Source organism: Ornithorhynchus anatinus, chromosome 20 (genome assembly GCF_004115215.2).
Source record: "Ornithorhynchus anatinus isolate Pmale09 chromosome 20, mOrnAna1.pri.v4, whole genome shotgun sequence".
Lineage (NCBI taxonomy): Eukaryota > Metazoa > Chordata > Mammalia > Monotremata > Ornithorhynchidae > Ornithorhynchus > Ornithorhynchus anatinus.
In genome coordinates this window covers 9074328-9091181 of record NC_041747.1, presented here as the reverse complement: position 1 = coordinate 9091181, position 16854 = coordinate 9074328, and positions in this window count along the sequence as shown.

Below are 16854 nucleotides of genomic sequence, written 5' to 3'. Positions count from 1 at the left end.
GTTGGCCAGAGTTCCTGTCCCACATGGGGGTCACACTCTTAAATCCCCATTTTTACAGATGAAGTAATTGAGGCCAGGGAAGTGAAATGATTTGCCCAGGATCATACAGCGGACAGGTGACTGAGCCAGGATTCAAACCTAGGTCCTTCTGACTCCCAGGCCCATGCTCTATCCACTAAGCCACACTGCTTCTCACCTGGAGGGCAGGGAACTTGCCTACCGACTCTGTGATAGTGTGCTCTCCCTATGGCTTAGTTCAGGGCTCTGCACACAGTAAACACTCAATAAATACAATTGATTAACCGATTACACACAGAGAGCAGAAGATAAGTCATGCCAAGTTCACTTATTTAATTTACCTCTTGTGAATCAGGTAACAAGAAAATCCCCATAGCTACTCCCTAGAAAAGAACCTGGAGGATAAGCTACCTAATTTTTATCATGTTGTGTTAGCTAATACTATAATTGATTTTGCAAGGAATAATTCTTGGATGTTATCTGGCAGTGTTTAGAAATTCAAGACCTGCCTCTTGGAAAAAAGGAGGAAAATTCACCCCATCCCCCACTATCCACTCTTTGTTCTCCAAAGAGAAATAGGCTTTTTTTTAAAAATCACACGGCAAGTGGCTGGGTGAAATCAAGCTTTGACTATTTTTGCAAACTGAAATAATCTCCTGGGACACAAATTACCAGTACAACCCCTAAATGTCGTACTAACAATAGGCACAGGCCTGGCACACTGGAAGCACAAATATAGAGCAGAGATGTAAGTAGTTACCAAGAGACAAAGCAAAATGCATCTGGCCTCCTCTTCCTTACAACTCCCACTGCTTGGGGGAAATGGCAAGCATACACGCAATTCTTTCTTCATCCATTTAAAAATTGTGGGTGATATTAGCGAGCGACCTTAATTACCCACCAATTTTGGACTGTGTTATAAGATTCAGAAACTTTGATACTCCGTGCCCTTTTGGCAAGTGGCACTTTCAAGATGTATCTCAAGCTTTTGAAATTTTTCTTTAAATATTAGCAAATATGATGATATAGCCATCCAATAAATTATGCATACTTTATCAATCACTAGTATTTATTGAGTGCTTACTATGTTCAGACCACTGTTCTAAGTGCTTGGGAGAGTACAATACAACAGAATTAGCACACATGTTCCCTGCCCGTAAAAAGTGTATGCAATATGTGTATGTGTTCATTTGTAACCAAATTTGCATCCAAACCAGAGCACCCAATACAGGTACACAAAATCAGGCAGGGTTCAGGGTGGACTGGCATATACTAGTAAGGTCTCCTAGCATTTCTGTATTTAGCTCTATTTTCTGCTCAGAGACCAGGACTGCAGAGGACCCAGAAAATTCCCAGAGGTTGAGTGGGCTCCAGACATGCACCCCGGCCGCTATTCTCAATGATGTTATTACGATACGTTGCTGACCTCGCCTATCCCCAACAAAATGTAATACACGACATGATGCGGAATGTTGCTTCTCCATCACCTCTTCCCCTGCAGCGGCTGCCCAATCGAGCTCAGTGCTGTGCCTATAACTAATGCCCGCCCTAGCCAATCACACATAAACACACTTCTTTCTTGATCCATTTAAAATCTGTAGGTGACTTTAGTGCGCGACCTTAATTACCTGCCAGTTTGGGACTATGATCTTAAATAAGATTCAGGAACTCTGATACCCTGTGCCCTTTTTGCGAGTGGTATTTTCAAGATGTGGCTAAAGCTTTTGAAATGTTTCTTTAACTATTAGCAAATGTGATGATAGAGCTGTCCAGTAAATTATGTATACTACATCCATCTATCATATTTATTGAGCGCTTAGTACGTGCAGAGCACTGTTCTGCCATCCTGCTGCCATCTTTGCGGAGAGCAAAAGATGGCTCGGCCATCTTTGACAGGTTGCGAGTGGTTGCCATCTTCGGTTGGGCCCAGACCACAGCTCCCTCTGGCCTAGTGCCCTGATATGATGCCTTACCTAGCTTACTGGCAGAAACTGTCACTGCCTAGGAGGAGAAGGGAAATGACCAGATTAATCTGGGCTCCTTCTACCTCTTGATTTCATTAGCTTGTAAACAGGGGAGCTGATTGCTTAAATCAGGTCGGTTTTTTCATCATAAAATATTTCCAACTGCAATTAACCTGCAACGATGATATCAAACAGAAGTGCCCTAAGGGCACTGACGATTCAAAGGTCTAAAGAATTGGCACTAGTTGCTTCTGAGTTTGGGCTGTTACTGAAACCCCAGGGAGATAGAGGAAAGGCTCTAAGGAGGAATTACGCTACCAATATTCTGGGGGTAAATCTGAGCCTCTTTCATCTTAACATCAGCAGTCAGACCCCATGAGAGTGGATAATGTTTTGTGTAATTTGCTTTTACATCCATTAGTAGCTAAGATTAGTGCTCTCTTCTGTGAGTGAAAGATTAATGTTTTGTGCTTCCGTAATTGCAAGATTTGGATAATTGTGTTAATTTGAAATCTTAAAGTATAGAAAATTAATAAGTTTGCTTCACACGAACCACATTAGAAATGAATCTTTCTTAAAGTCGTTGAAAATACGAGATCGGAACCAGGATCTAGGAAAAGTGAAGAGTTACAAATGGGAACTTTCCACTCACAGAAGTGTCCACTGTCATAGCCCATCCTCCCACACTTGGATGGTTAAGTGTTTGAGGCCCATACTTGGTAGAGAATCAAATTAGACATAGCGGGAAGTCATAAGGAGAAATGAAAAAGAGTTGCTTAGAAGCTAACTGGGAGCCAAGACCAACACAACTATTGGAAGCAGACAAGCAATAATTAACCATATTTATTAAGACCTTCCGTTATGCCAAGCACTGGGTAGTTAGAAGATAATCAAATCACAGTCCCCATCCCACAGAGGGATGTAAGTACAGGAGCTTCTATGAGCTGCCCTCAGTGAAATGTGACCCTCTTGGGCAGCAGCTCCCTGAGACTTTTCCAGTAACCCTGTGGGCAAGCCTGGCCCTGCTTGTTCACATGAATGCATTCAAGGCTGGAGGGCAGCTATAGTGACTGTAATAATAATAACAATAATAACAACAGTAATGGTGTTTTGTTCAACCACTTACGATGTGCCAAGCACCATACTAAGCACTGGGGTAGATACAACGTGATCAGACTTGATATGGTCCCTTTCCACAGGGGGCTCCCCAAAAAAGGAATGTAGGCTATAATGAGTGGCGTTAGGAAGTCACCCTGGGAAAGAACATCAGATGAAATTGTAATAGTAGAGCTATTTAGTGAGTACCCACTGACTGCACTGCACTGTGGAAAGCACAACAGAAAGTCCGACAGAATCCCAAAACACATTCCCTGCTCACAAGGAGCTTACACTGTAAAAGGGAAGGCAGGCATAAAACTATTTTCACAGTTTTGCTACCTTCCTCTCCTCTACCCAGGATGGCTAGAGGGCCAGCTTCCCAGAAGTAGCTCAGAAAATGCCTAGCTCATAAAAGCAGGGACACCGAGAGGCTCCCCATTACTGCCACTTCATCGCAGAAACGCTCTATATTATCAGCCAAGAAACTAGTTTCAGAAGGAACATTTAATCCAAGAGCTCTTGTGAGTGGGCAGCCAAAGGAATTTCACAGCAACATTTGCTAGAAAAGCTGCAGCCTTTTAGCTGAGCCCAGCAACAGGAAATCCTCAGAATGGAAAGTGAGCAAATTTCAGGGCAAGATTTCATTTTCATTAAGAATGCCAATCTTTTGCTGGAGCCAACTTACTAAAAAGACTGATTATTTAGGTCTCATTTCACCATCAGTCCTCACTTTTAATGAGGGGAAAGAATTAAGAAAAAAAACAACATCCATGCAATTGTCCTGCATCAACAGTGACACCACTGACAGTGAAATTTTAACTAGGGATGAAAAAGAGAGCCTGAAAAAGCCAATTTGGGACTGACAATCCTGATCACAGCATGGGAGATTATCCCTTCTTCTACTCCCACTAGGAACCAGAGAGAAGGGGAGAAAGAGGTCTATCTGAATTGGGCAGTAAATTCCAACACAACTCTCAAGAGTTCTCAGGATTCACTTGGCCCAGCCTCCAGGAACATAAATTCAACTACCTAATCAATGTGCTGAAGGTCAATCTTCTAATCAGAGGTTTAACGCTCATCTTTAACATTATATTCTTCAACGTTACTGGGCTTGGTTCATCCACTGCCAGGAGTCCAAAGGTGATCCAGGTGATCAACTCCAAACCAACTTCCTTAACTGGCCCCTCTAAGGTCCTCATTGAGTCCCGGGTGAGTGGCTTCATGTGTGTACGGTGTTCCCTTCCCATTCTGGAGGGACCCATCTGTTTGGTCCCCTTGGCTTGCATGTTTAACCTTTTCCTTCCCAGCAATCTCTCCCCCCTATTCCCCAAACTGCATGGAACACGACTGCTTCCATTTGCTATTTTACTCAAAGGAGCAGTGGACGTTCTTGGGAATTTTTTTGGCCTCACTCTAACAAACTAATATACCCCTTTATTACAGATTGCGCAGGGAGAGAGACTGATGCTTGAGAGAAAGTAGAGGTGCCAGATTTACTGAAGATACTCAAGTGACTTGCAGGTGAAAGGAAAAAGATGTGAATGTGGAGAATGAGAAGAGGATGGCTTGGTCCACTGGTGGTAGAAGACAAGAATAACAGTATTTTATCAGGTGCCTCCTGTGTGCCAAAACATTGAACTTTGCCCTAATGGAAAGAGCCTGGGCCAGGGAGTCAGAGGACTGGGGCTCTAATCTCAGCTCTGCCACTTATCTGCTATGTGCCACTTAACGTCTCTGGGCCCCAGTTACCTCATCAGTAAAATGGGGATTAAATCCTGCTCCCTAGTCCTTAGATTGTGAGCTCCATGTGGGACAGGGACTGTGTCCAACCTGATTAACTTGTACCTCCCCAGCACTCAGTGCTTGGCAAATAGTACGCAAATAGTAAGGCTCACAGTCTTAATTCTCTGAGGCATAGAGAAGTAAGTGACTTGCCCAAGGCCACACAGCAGACAAGTGGAGGAGCCAAGACCTTTGCTCGCTCAGGTAGTAGAAGACCATCCATCCTAAACCCTACACTGAGGATGGAAAACACTGGACCACCTGATCTCCTTAGCAGATTAAATCTTACATCTCACTCAGAGGCTTTATACTAGTAATAATAATAGCAGTATTGCTACATAACCTTCCCTCTTCCATCCTGGTTCCATCCCACACACCACAACTTTAGAAATAGTGGATAGATGGCCCTGAATGGCAGCGAAGGGTCAGGGCCAGCCACTGTGGGACCTAGTTTTTTTAAAAAAATTACATGGGTGATTCAGATGCAGAGCAGGACTGGCAGAGGCTGGTATTCAGGGATGTGGAGCATGGAGGGGTGGGAGAACACGGGGCTGCCACAGACATGGAGGCTTTAAAGTTTAAAGGAGGAAGAAGTTGTGGGGAAGGGAGGGGAGTAAAGAAAAATAAATAGACTTACCTGGGCAGTAGATGGGGGCGTCACGAGGAATTATGTTCAGCGAGCCGGGAAGATGAAGTAAAAGTTGCCTCTCTGATGCTCACCTACGATTCATCAGCCAGTCATTTATCTTTCTGAGCAGATTTGGCAAGGGTTTCTCTGAAAGCAAATCAACATGCATTTGACCTGAAAAAGAAGCCCCTTCCAAAGGACGGTGCCTTCACCAAGTGGTCCAGTTGTGTTGGGGGCGTGATGCCAACTCCATATCTGGCTAGTTCATGACCACAAGTATCCTCTACATTTCTGGGTGACCGCCTGATTTCTTTTATGCTCCAGGACCGTAAGCCTTAAGTTACTGTTGTGGCTGATATGTACCTTGCATTATAATTATAATAATAATGGCATTTGTAAAGTGCTTACTATGTGCCAAACACTGTTCTAAGTGCTGGGGTAGATAAAAGGTAATCAGGTTTTCTCACGGGGGGGTCACAGTTTAATCCCCATTTTACAGATGAAGTAGCTGAAGCACAGAGAAGTTAAGCATCTTGCCCAAGGTCACCCAGCAGACAAGCAGCAGAGCCAGGATTAGAACCCATGTCCTCTGACTCCCAAGCGCGTGCTCTTTCCACTAAACCACACTGCTTTCTCCAAGCCCCAATCTAATGTCTACCTCCTCCACTAGATTGCTAACTTCTTGAGGGCAGGGATTGGGTCTACAACCTCTATTGAACTCTCCTTAATGTTTAGTACAGTGCTCTGCACGGAATAAGCGCTCAATAAACATTATAGATTGATTTTCATTTTCATCCCAAGATATAAGTTCCATGAGGGTAGGGAATTGTATCTACTTGGTCTACTGTACTCTCCCAAACGCCTAGTAGAGTGCTCGGCACTCAGTATTGATAGATTAGCTGATTACACAGAAAAGGAGGCAATGACTAGACCAAGATCACACAGAGCCATTACCCCTCTGACCGCCAACCCGGCTCCCATAGCTACCGAACCCTTGTGAAGTCAAGAACCGCACCACGGGTCCAGAACTGCCTCACATGCTCACATTTCTCGCTTTGCCCTTCGGGAAGACTCGACCCATCCTCTCACCGATATGCAGAGACATCTAGTTAGTCCGGATAGCACCAACCATAGGTTAAGCGGGCCTCCGTAAGAGTGCTCAGAGGATATCTTATAATAATCAACTGCCCACCCTGTCCCTTTTAATTGTGTTTTCTATGAATAATTCTCTACCTTGAAGTCATTAGAAGCAGAACTCCTTAGAAGATATTAAGGAGCTTTTGTGTTATTAAAGCTTTATTTCTGGCAAAAAGAAGCCACAGGCAACAATCCTTTTTTCAGTTGTCTTTACAACCAGGTTCATTAAAAAGCAGGTGACTGAAAAGCCTTGAATATTAATAACCATTAATGCTCAGAGAGCACATTGCATTGGGGCAGAGCTGGTCATTATCTCAGCAACTTATATGACATAAACACCAACTTTCCAGTTCAGTGGGAAAAATGACATCAACAAGGAGTTCAACAGAGCCTGAGGTCCTAAAATGCTCTTTAACCAGACTGGGAGTCTGAGACGGCAAAATTAAACTTTAATATTAGGGAGTACATTCTAAGCCCCTGAAGCTTAGTTAGAACAAGCAAAATAATTCAAAAGCCATTTCAAATTATTCAAGAGGAACCTACAAGCCTCTTAAAGGCACGATTAACCTGAGACGGTGCTTTTTGGAAGGTCACTGCAGCCACGTGAAGTCTTCCCAAGAAGTGAACTTCCAGGTCGCGTCTTAATATTTCAAAGAGAAAATGCAAAGGCTCTGCTAGGCAAAATCCCCCATGTTGAACCCTCACATAATCTAGGCCACAAGTAAATGGGGAACTGAACCACCACAAAGGAGAGTCTAAGCGGGAAGCCTCTGCAAGAACAGGACACGTTTGCAAGAGTGAAACATTAATACAACTACGCCATCGCACCCTGTGTTAATTACCCCTGAATAGTACCGTGGCCCAAATCCCTAAAAGATCAAGAAAGTCACATATCCTTCCCACAGGACATAGAGGCCACATCTAAACTGAAAAATTATCCACCGAACAAGAATCTTTGCAAATGTAGAGCCCTGACCCAAAGTGATGATCCCTGGATCTTTGTGACAGCAAGGTTATGGCCGGCAGAGATAAGAAAGTGAGGATGATATTCCACAAACCACCATTGCTATAATAGATTTCTTGCTTAGGTTCTCAGATCTAAAGTCATCACCATCAATATCAGTCTCCCTTCTGGAGCAGAAACACTTTCCCATTTTCAAGATAGCCCTCAGTGGAAATTGGACTGGCCTATGGCACCTAGAAGAGGCACTATTTAGCAGGGGTTCTGAAGAAAGCCATAGAGGGAGCACAATACAAATGTTTCCCCAGGAGCAGAACTGTTTGTGCCTTGGTGAATATAACTGCTCTGTGCTTTTGGTTGCAGGGACTGGAGGTCTTACTGAAATATTCACTTTGGAACTAGACTGCACCTGGAAAGAGAAATAATAACTCTACCCTAAGTTCAAATTGGATATGGTGGAGTGATTCCCCAATTAATGCTTTCATTTGTTGTTTTTAGAGTTTTCCATTTACTGCTTAATTAATACTGATATCCACTGTGCTCATTTCCCTATAATGACTTGTTTCTTTGACAATAGAGCAATAAAATGGTAGCCTATTTCTCAGCATGTAACCCTTTAGGTGGAAGTCAAAATGTTTTTCTAATGTTGTCAATTATTAACACATACACACTCATTCCCATTTGCCCCATTCCTACAGTTGGGGCTAGAGACTGTGGGACAGCTTCAGGGGAGTGTTCTCCAGCATGTGGTTAGGAGAGGGTCAACTGACCATCTCATGTTAAGGTAATTAAGCCCGTCAAACGGCAGGGACTGTCTCTATCTGTTGCCGACTTGTTCATTCCAAGCGCTTAGTACAGTGCTCTGCACATAGTAAACACTCAATAAATACCATTGAAGGTAATAATATTGGCAAGATATTAAGCAGGATTGTAATTCCACTAGATTATAAACTCCTTGAGCACAGAGATAACGCCTACCAATTCAGCTGCAGTTTACTTTCCCAAGCACTTAGCTCAGTGTTCCGCTCATGGTAAGCATTCAATAAATTCCACTGATTGATTGAATGGGAGGTGGTATTGCCAGGGAGAATGTCCTGTCCGGTTGAGCCACTCTTAACTCACCAAGGAGTCACAGACCTTCTTCAAGGAGGACAATAAGCCAGGCACTGTTATATTATACTCTCTCAACCACTTAGCACAGTGCTCGGCACTCAATAAATACAATTGAAAAACTGACTAAACCTTAAAAGAGGGGAGGAGGATGATATGCAGAAAAAAAATTCCTTAAAAGACAGACCCAAGGCACTGATGCACTGGAAGGCAGGAGGTAGGTGAGGAATTGGGGCTAGGTATTTGATGAGATTGTAATTTTTAATTAGCCAAAGACAGTGAAACCATTTGCAGCTCAATTTTCGAATGAAATGGACTTCTTTAAAATTTCTAATCTTGTCAGTGGAACTGTAACTTAAAACTAATAGAACACACTTGGGAAGAAACAGCAAAAGAAAAACTAATTTGATCAGTCTTTATTTATCAGTTCTTACTCTTCCTCTAACAATTGTAGACTATTTTGGTTCCTTTTCCCTGTGCTCTTGTTTCCAAGAACGTTCCTGGCATAAGATCCATCATTCTCAATGACCATGATGCAAATTATATTTCAAGGCAAATCATATTAATATAAGAAAAGGAGTAATAATCAAGAGCCTGTCACAACAAGATCTGCAGTCACTTACAAATGCTGATTTGGGGTGAATTTTCAATGAATGAAGTGGTTACATCTTCCTTTAAAATGGAAGTGTCACGGTACATCCACCAGTACACATCATGACATCAGTGAGGGGGGAAAAGGGGGCATAAAGAAGCATCGTGTCACCTCATGGAAAAAGCTTGGAGCTGGGAGTCAGGAAAACTGGGTTCTAGCCCCAACTCTGCAACTTTGCTCAAGTCCCTTAACCCCTGAGCCTCAGTTCCCTCACCTATAAAAAGGGGATAAAATGTATTTTGAGCCCCATTTGGGACAGGGACTGTGTCTGATCTCCTAACCTGGGATCTGTCTAAGTGCTTAGCACACCGTAAGTGCTTAGTAAATGCCATGATCAATTTTAAGGATCTAGATCACTCTATCACCACAGCATAGACATCTGACCAAATGATTGTCATGGGAGACTTCGATGCCTGTGAAGGCAGTGATTTAGAAACATGGAAAGAAATTGCTGGACTATATGGGATCGATGACCTAAAAACCACTGGCTTGGTTTTTTGTGGGTTTTTTTTTTTCAGTGAAAACACCAAAACCTCAGCTACTGAACACCAACATTTTTTATTCGGGACCTTGGCTCCCATTAAGATTAAAAAAATGCCAAAAACTGGGCTGGTTATTGCCTAATACATTCCAAACTTTCACTAATAATAGAGCCAATGGATGGTAAATTGGCATTGGATGATTGACTATTAAGCTCCTGGAGAATCAAAATGCACCCAAGAAACTTGGTAACAGCATAAAAGCATCATTTTCAGAGCCATAAAAAACCATCTAACTCAACCAGTGTGACCAATGACTGGGTGTTCCTCTAAGATGCTATCAGTCCAAAAGCCTTTAAGATGGTAGCTGTTGCCAGCAGACCACCAAAACAAGTTTTTGGAAAATGACCCCTCCTCCCCCCCCAAAAAAAAATCAAAATCTACTTGCGGTGGGGAAGACATGCAATATAATGTTATTTTGCTGATCTTGATGACTCCAACAAAAAGAATACTTATCAGAAACTACATCATGGACTATTGGACAAGCTAAGAAACAGGAGCAATGAACAGTGGATTGCCAACACCGATAAAATATAAGGCTGTATGGACTGAAACACCATGTAAAGGGCTTGATAGTATTCCAGGTGCCTCTCTTGAATCTGTTGTGCAGTAAAGGTGACATCTACAGTGGTATTTTTGGAGCACATATTTAACCCTGCTTTTTGGCCCCCTGCACAGGGAGAGCAGTGAGATCGGGTAAATACCCACAAGTCAGCTCTCTCCCCAAGTCTTCTTGAAAATGATGTCAGTGGTATCTTTGAAATCCAGTGACATTTCCTCTGGGTTTCAAACGTGACTTGTTTGAGCAAGTGACTGAGCACACGGTCCCCTCCCTGCTGGTAGATCTCATCAGATTGAGAACCAGAAAAATTGCATTGACTGAAAATCACCGACTGGACGACTAAGGTTAGATATCAGTTTGCGTCTCACAAATCCTCTGGGCTGCCAATGACTTCCATCAGCCCCACAGAGATGAATCCTATCCCCACAGGCAGCCCATTGCCCACTGATGCAAGGATTGGCCACGCCAGATGATGTGAAATGATGTGGCAGAACGGAGGTCAGTTAGGAGACAGCAGTGAAAAGCATATCAACCTGGTATACAGCAGTTAGGAGAGAAGGGGACAGAGTTGGAGAAGAGACTTCAGGTGGTTAGCAACATGACTGAATCAGGCGCCTTTACTGAGCATCTGTTGTGGGCAGAGCTCTGTACTAGGCACAAAGAGAAAAGAAAAAAAAGTCCTAGGCATCCTGGGGAGCAAATGAAACAGAGTACATATTTACACCATGAGGAAGAGGGTGTCAATCAGCCACTGGCCTCAACAGCTCCACTTAATCATTTTGGTAAAAATCTGTACATCGGTAATCTCATCCTTAAATCTGAAGTACACACACAACAGCACCCGAGAAACTTAAATTATATGTCTATCAAGGTAGGCTTGTGTACGTGGTTGACTTTCAATTAACACCTCAATAAATCTATCTATGCATTTCTATAAAGCTCCTTACCATGTTATCTAGACATTATTAATTCATTAATTCAATCCAAGAGGAAAGGATAGGGCTGCCTCTATTGAAATACACCCAATCAAGCGGAAGATGGGAAGTGGCTCATCAGGTGACTTTTCCAAGAGGACTGAATTGAGTTTCATAGGATGAGCCTCAGAGAAACTGTGTCACCATAGCAACCCAGGATGGATTTTTGTTCAATACTCAAGCTAATGGCAAGCTGTTTACAGTTGTATCAGGGAATTTCCATGATAAACAATAAGTAGGATGTGAATTGTTGAGCTAAAAAAATCCTGGCTTTTTTAAAAATATTTGTATCAAAACCAGGTGTAAATTTTAAAAGAAATTCAATTTAGGGTTTCATTTTACCTTTTTAAAAATGAGTCCCCAGGAGGGGCATCTAGCAAAGGGTAACACCAATGTCCCTTACCTGAAGAAAGAGCAAATATGGAGATTCTGGTAGGGAGTCATATGAAACTGCTACTCTGCGGAACAAGTACTTATATCCTGCCTTGCCTGCTACATCAGCCTCCTCGCTGATCTCCCTGCCTCCTGCCTCTCCCCACACTTCACTCCGCTGCCTGGATTATTCATTTATCTAAAAAAAAGGTTCAGTCCATGTTTTCCCCACTCCTCAAGAACTTCCAGTGGTTGCCCATCTATCTCCTCATCAAACAAAAGCTCCAACACTTCGAAAGCACTCCATCAGCTTTCCTTTTACTTTACCTCGCTCATCTCCTACAATCCAGTACACGCACTTTGGTTCTCGAACGTCATCTTACTGTACCTCGATCACATCTACCTCGCTGCTGACTCCTTACCCAGGTTATCCCTCTGGCCTGGAACTCCCTCCTTTTTTACATTCATCGATGGTATCGATTGGGCGCTTACTGGGTGGAGAGGACTATATTAAGCACTTACAACAGAGTTGGTAGACATGATCCCTTCCCAAAATAAGCTTACAATCCAAAGAGGGAGACAGAAATTAATATATTTATTGTATAAAGCATTTATGTACCTATCTGTATTTTGTTTTAATGTCCATCTCCCCCTCCTCTAGATGCAGGGAATATACCTGCCAACTCTGTTGGATTATGCTCTTTCAGGCCCTTTGTAGAGTGGTCTGCACACAGTAAGCACTCAGTAAGCTGCAAGGCATAATGGACAAAGCACAGGCCTCCAAGTCAGAAGGACCTGGGCTCTAATCCCAGCTCTGCCACTTGTCTGCTGTGTGACCTTGAGTTCACATCTCTGTGCCTCAGTTACCTCATCTGTACAATGGGGATTAAGACTGTGAGCCCCATGTGGGACATGGATTGCGTTCAAACTGATTAGCTGGGATCTACTCCAGTGCTTAATGCAGTGCCTGGCGCATAGTAAGCCCTTAACAAATGCCATTAAAAAAAAAATGCCATTGAGGACTTCCCTAAGCCCTCATTTCCCCAATTCCCTCTCCCTTCTACTTCGCCTATGCACTTGGTTGATATTCACCTCATCCTCAGCCCCACGGCACTTATGCACATATCTGTAATTTAATTTAAGGTCTGTCTCCCTCTGTTTAAGCTTCTTATAGGCAGGGAGCATGCCTACCCCCTTGGTTGAATTGTACTCCTCACCAAATGCTTAGTATGGTGCTCTGTATTAAACACTCAAATACCACTGTCGATTAAGCAGGTGGAGATGGCCCTGCCAGTGGCCCGGAGGGCTACAGCTGGGCCTCTTCTGTAGATGGAAGTTTGAGGAGATGAAAAAGACAGGGACGGTATGGGAGGCTCTGACTCCATAGCAGAATAATCCTCTCTTCTTCCTGCTTCCTCAGCCTCACTGTACTAGGCTCTGCCTTGGAGATGGGAGGGAAGGAAGAGAAAGGGAAAAGGGGAGGAGAGTTTGCATGGAATGAATGGAAGAAGGGGTGGGGAGAGGTTGGAGAAAATGCAGCAGAGAACAGAGGTGCCCAAATTGGGACAGTGTTTTATGGAACTCGGGGGTCAGAGAGAAACAGTTTTGTTTTTGTTTTTGTTTTAAATGATTCATGCAAATTTTTTAAAAAGAAATAATTGGGGGTGAGGGTATGGGGAAACGGAGAAAAGTTAATCACTGATACTTACTGAACATTTAGTGCGTGCAGAACACTGTATTGAGCACTTAGGAGAGTACAATACAGTTGAGAGATACTATTTCTGCCCTGGGGCCGTAGGGAATGATTCCAAGGCAGGAGGCCCTGGTTCATTTGTTCTTCACAGCTGGGTCTTGGGCCGCAACAGTTTTACTAAAACTTTACTTGGGGTCACGGAAGGGCCTACCCTCTCCTTTCCCCCTAAGGACCGCCCCAGTAAAAGCAATGGGGGTAGGCAAAAGGCTCTGCATCCTCAAACACCCCTTCCCTTCGCCTCCTCGGAACCGCTCGAGACCAAATGCCAGCGCTGTGTACACGAGGCACAAATATTCCCAAGAAGCGGAGTTGGAAATTGGGGTGAGCTCAAACTCGGTACCTTCGTTCAAAGGGCGGCTGGATGAGGAAGCTGGCAAATGCCACGGGCGTGCGGGCAGGGATCGTCTCTGTTGCCGAATTGTCCATTCCCAAGCGCTTAGTAGAGTGCTCTGCACATAATAAGCGCTCAACAAATACTACTGAAGGAACTCTGAAGGGGTGGGGGAGGGAAAAATAAAGTCCGCCCTGCCTCGGGCAATACCCCTTGAAAATCGCTGCCTTAACAAGAAACTATTTCAGCACCAAATAGGACAGAAGGGAGGCTCACTGTGAGCCCGTCACAGGGCAGGGATAGAGAAGCAGCGTGGCTCAGTGGAAAGAGCCCGGGCTTGGGAATCAGAGGTCAGGGGTTTGAATCCCCACTCTGCCCCTTGTCAGCTGTGTGACCGTGGGCAAGTCACTTCACTTCTCTGTGCCTCAGTTCCCTCATCTGTAAAATGGGGGTGAAGACTGTGAGCCTCGGGTGGGACCACCTCATTCTCCTGTATCTCCCCCAGCGCTTAGAACAGTGCTTTCTCTGCATGCAGTAAGCGCTGAACAAATACCAACATTATTATTATTATGGTCTCTGTGGCCGAATTGTCCATTCCAAGCGCTCAGTCCAGTGCTCCGCACCTAGTAAGCGCTCAATAAATACGATGGAATGAATACCGTCGTCACAGGGCAGAACTGTACCTTGAACTCATGTGAAGCTGAGGCTGAGGCAGCTCGGGGCGCCTTAAGCCGTTCGTCCACGGGGCGGGGGAGGGCAGCGTAGGTCGCTCCTTTGTTTTGCGAGTTTTTGCCAGAGAGGAGAAGGGAGATTAACTCGATTTCTTTTAATTTTATGGGCTGGGCCTCGCCCGGAGCCGGGCCTGCAACCTCCCGCTCGTCGGGCTGCGAGGGGCGGAGGGCCGAGGGAAGGGCGCCAGCGCCCCCGTGTGGTGGGCCGCCGTTCGGCCCCCAATGGCCGCTCCCCCTTCCTCGCTCTTTGCCCTCCCACCGCGGCCCTTCTTCATTCAATCGCATTTAATAAATAATAATAATAATAATGTTGGTATTTGTTGAGCGCTTACTATGTGCAGAGCACTGTTCTAAGCGCTGGGGTAAACATAGGGGAATCAGGTTGTCCCACGTGGGGCTCACAGTCTTAATCCCCATTTTACAGATGAGGGAACTGAGGCACAGAGAAGTTAAGTGACTTGCCCACAGTCACACAGCTGACAAGTGGCAGAGCTGAATAATAATGTTGGTATTTGTTAAGCGCTTACTATGTGTAGAGCACTGTTCTAAGCGCTGGGGTAGATACAGGGTAATCAGGTCGTCCCACGTGAGGCTCACAGTTAATCCCCATTTTACAGATGAGGTAACTGAGGCCCAGAGAAGTGAAGTGACTTGCCCACAGTCACACAGCTGACAAGTGGCAGAGCTGGGATTCGAACTCATGACCTCTGACTCCCAAGCCCGGGCTCTTTCCACGGAGCCACGCTGCTTCTCTACCGAGCGTTTCCTATGTGCACAGCACTGGCCTCAGCGCTCGGAATGGACAGTTCGGCAACAGAGACCATCCCCGTCCAATGACCGGCTTGCTTGGCCCCCTCGCCCGCACCTGTTGGCACAGATCTTGAACAATAATCATGTTGGTATTTGTTAATAATGTTGGTATGTGTGAAGCGCTTACTATGTGCAGAGCGCTGTTCTAAGCGCTGGGGGAGATACAGGGGCATTGGGTTGTCCCCGTCGGGGTCACAGTCTTCCTCCCCATTTTCCAGATGAGGGAACTGAGGCACCGAGAAGTGAAGTGACTTGCCCACAATCACACAGCTGACAAGCGGCAGAGGTGGGATTCGAACCCATGACCTCTGACTCCTAAGCCCGAGCTCTTTCCACTGAGCCACGCTGCTTCCTATATGCCAAGCCCTGTTCTAAGCGCCCGGGGAGATAGAAGGTCAGCGGGTTGTCCCACGTAGGGTTCAGTCTTCATCCCCGTTTGACAGAGGAGGGAACTGAGGCCCAGAGAAGTTAAGTGACTGGCCCAGGGTCACACAGCTGACAAGCGGTGGAGCCGGGATTAGAACCCACAACCTCTGACTGACTCCCAAGGCCAGGCTCTTTCCACTGAGCCACGCTGCTTCCAGAGAGGCAGTGTGGCTCACTCGTCACAGCCCGGGCTTGGGAGTCAGAGGACGTGGGTTCTAATCCCCCTTCTGCCACTGAGCAGCCCTGTGGCTTTGGGCAAATCACCTTGGGCAATCCCTGCTCTGCCACTTACCAGCTGTGTGACTTTGGGCAAGTCGCTTCACTTCTCTGGGACTCAGTGACCTCATCTGTAAAATGGGGATGAAGACTGGGAGCCCCACATGGGACAACCTGATCACCTTGTATCCCCCCCAGCACTTAGAACCGTGCTCTGCACTTGGTAAGCGCTTAACAACTGCCGTTATTATTATTATCTTTCATCACCACCTGGCACATAGTGCCTGGCACATTGCAAGCGCTTAACAAATACCATAATAATAATAATAATAATAACACTCTGTCTTCCCTGCTGCAGGGGAACCCCCTGAAAACAAACTGAACAGGGGTCTTGAATAATAATAATTTTAATAGTAAGAATAATAATGATGGTGTTTAAGCGCTTACTATGTGCCAAGCACTCTTCTCAGTGCTGAGGGAGATACAAAGTTATCAGGTTGCCCCAGGTGGGGCTCCCGGTCTTAATCCCCATTTTACAGATGAGGTAACTGAGGCCCAGAGAAGTCAAGTGACTTGCCCAAAGTCACACAGCTGATAAGTGGCGGAGGCGGGATTAGAACCCACGACCCCTGATTCCCAAGCCCGGGCTCTTTCCACTAAGCCACGCTATCTCTCTAGTAGTTCATTCATTCAATCGTTATTTATTGAGCACTTACTGTGTGCAGATCACTGTACTAAGCACTTGGAAAGTACAACAAATAGAGACAATCCCTACCCAACAGCTTATTAT